A 3,020-nucleotide genomic window follows, 5' to 3' on the forward strand; every position below is an offset into this window, starting at 1 on the left:
CCTCTTCCCCTAGCAACCCTGCATTCACCGGCAGCAGCAGGAAGCAGAGCAGCCCAGCACCATCCTGCTCTACTCAGCCAGCTCCCAGCCATGACACTCCGCTTCCTGCCACCAGTGAGTGCGGGAAAAGGATCGCCCTACACACTCACCAGCGGCGGGAAGCAGAGCGACACAGCCCCAGCCCTTTCCGCTTCCCTTTCCTCGGCCCCAGGGATGTCACTGTGGGTGGGAGGGTTGGGGAAAGGTTCCCCCCACCAAAACTCACTGGCGGCAGGAAGCGGCGAGCCATGGCTGGGAACTGGTGGAGTAGAGCCCAGCTGCTCGGCTTCCCGCCGCTGCCAGTGAGTGCAGGGGGGATCCCTTCCCTCAAGCCCCCTCCCCTGAGTGACATGGCTTGGGGTCAGGGCAAGGGAAGTGGAGCAGGCTGCTCCCAGCCCCTGGCTAATCCCCCAGGCCACTCTGGACCTTGATGCCTTCAAGGAGCAGTGGGTGCTGTCCAGGGTTCTCTGCTTGGTGTCCCCAGCTGGTTCCCTTCATTTAGCCCTGTGACCTCACTCCAATCCCTGTTAAATCTTTAGTTGTCCCCCATAACTAATTGAGATCCTGGACCTTGTGGATCCTCCCCTTAGACTGGGGGAGGTCCTTTAGCAGGATCCCAACAGGATCACTCTCCCTGTAGCCATCTGTCCTGACCCTGTCACAGAATGTAATTCCTGTAACCACATGAATTTTGTTGCATATTCCTAATTTATATGTCAAAGAGAACTTAAACACTAATTTCCTTACGCTGGATAAAGCTTGGATTAAACAGGTGGGGCATTCTGTGAGGCCTAAGAGTTGGCCTCTCAGACCACTAGAAGAAACAGATTCCCCCAATGATGACCTTCTACCTCCCCTAAGGGGACACAGTACAGATTAAGTGCATCTGCAGCAGGAATAAGTCAACTCACTTCAAATCTCCCAAGTTTGGGGTTTTGATCTCTCCATTCTCTAGCTAGGATTTTTCCTGTCACGTCTCCCCTTCCAACCCTTCAACCTCCCCACTCCTCCCAGCACCACTGCACACCCCAGTGAGCTATCTGAATCTCTCCCAAGGAGTGGAGATCCTGCCATTCTCCCTGGTATCTCCTGTCTGCATTCAGAAGCTCAGAGCAGGATGATGAGGCAGCAGAAACAGGAGAGGAAGAGAGGGGCCTATTACCAGGCTGTAGCTCACTGTTCTTGGTATCAGAAGTATCATTCTCTTTTAAACAGATCCTGCTCACTACTGCTGACAGCTCATCTGGAGAAGGCAGGAGGAGTAAGAAGGAGATGGAGGCAGTGCTTCCTACTGTCTCCCAATGATGGTGTAGTCTTCACCCTTCTCCTCTCAAAAGTAAGATAGAGAGTATGGCTAGCCATGTGAGTTTTGTGCCCAAAGCTGCATGAGATACTATCATGGTAATCAGGAGATCTTGAGTCATCTTACAAGAATCATCATCATCCACATGAACAAGGAAATCATCCAGATCAATAAGACTTAGCAGCTCCAGCACTAGGTTCCAGAAAAATACAATAAACTCAAGCAAAGAGGCAAACATGCAGTGGGGTGGTGTAACAGAATACTGGGCTTTGAGACATACACATATGCCCCAGGCAGCCTATTATGGCCCTTTAACATTGGGAGATGTAGTTATTGGTCACAAGTCTGCTCCTAGTCACGTGGTTTGCAGACATCACATATCAGGCATCTTACAAGAGTAGCAGACAGGTGAGACCCAGGGTCAGGGAAGGTGCTCATTACAACTGCCATGCAGGAGACGTGATCTGGCTGTGAATATGCCTCACCTGTGGAAGGCTATACAAGACCCTGAGGGGTAGTAAATTGGTGTTCAATCATTGTTTCTAGGTGAATAAAGCAAATCTTTGAGCAATGCAACTGGGCCATTGTCAGGATTTCACTTTCCTGAGCTGGTGCATCCAGTTCCCCACTCCCCTTTGTCATGCATGTTTCCCATTACAGCATTATTTACTTTTAAGAAGGACCAAAAGAACAATTAATGACTAGAAATATGTATGAGATGATATTGTATCTTCTTTATTAGGCACAGTCAATTTATATTAGGAAAAACTTTTTCACTAGGAGCATGGTGAAACACTGGAATGCGTTGCCTAGGGAGGTGGTGGAATCTCCTTCCTTAGAAGTTTTTACGGTCAGGCTTGACAAAGCCCTGGCTGGGATGATTTAATTGGTGATGGGTCCTGCTTTTGAGCAGAGGGTTGGACTAGATGACCTCCTGAGATCCCTTCCAACCCTGATATTCTATGATTCTATATCACTCACAGTTTATTAGTGTGTTCAGAATGTAATGAGTATGTACAGAAGCAAAGTTAAATGGTTTAGTACAGATTATGACAATAAGGCACTTTTTTTAAATGAGACTATTTATTGCTCCTCAGTACATACTGTATTTGAAGAAAATGCAACAACTGATAATAATGCTGAAGTCTTGTTAACTCAAGGGTCCTCTACCCATATAGTCTGGGTTGCACTGATAGCTTCAGACTAAAGGCAGACGAGATGCACTTCACCAGAAGGATCAGATGCAAAGGAGGGGTTGGGGGAAAGGTGTAACTAAAACACATTTGCATCTTTTAACAAAATAAACATTCACAGATATTACAGTGAATTCAGACATTCACAATCTTATTTCTTTTAACATAAATCACTAAGAATTATGTATCTAACACTGTAAAAATCATTGCATTTTAACTCTTATCAAAAACAAAGGAGTTGAAGTTACATAAATATAGCTACTTGTTATTCCATTTACAGATCCAACACATTAGTTGTTCATTAAAGCTATTAATCTGATTATACTTTTTTAGTAAAAAGATAATATAAATCAGAAAAACAAACATAAGAATAGTGAACAGTTTAATTTGCATTTATTAGAAACAAAACTCATTTTCAATTTCATATATTCTATTCAACAAATGCAGTTTCATTTTAATTTTTTTAAATTGTAAAACATAGCAAG

General features: G+C 44.8%; 1 pseudogene; it reads left to right on the top strand.

Annotated features, from left to right (window-relative positions):
• Positions 1-1,344, top strand: part of LOC140908844 (lutropin-choriogonadotropic hormone receptor-like) — a 30,221-nt pseudogene extending 28,877 nt beyond the window's left edge.
• Positions 1,345-3,020: the final 1,676 nt, after the last annotated feature.

The sequence above is a fragment of the Lepidochelys kempii genome, chromosome 3, assembly GCF_965140285.1.
Source record: "Lepidochelys kempii isolate rLepKem1 chromosome 3, rLepKem1.hap1, whole genome shotgun sequence".
NCBI classification, from domain to species: Eukaryota; Metazoa; Chordata; order Testudines; family Cheloniidae; genus Lepidochelys; species Lepidochelys kempii.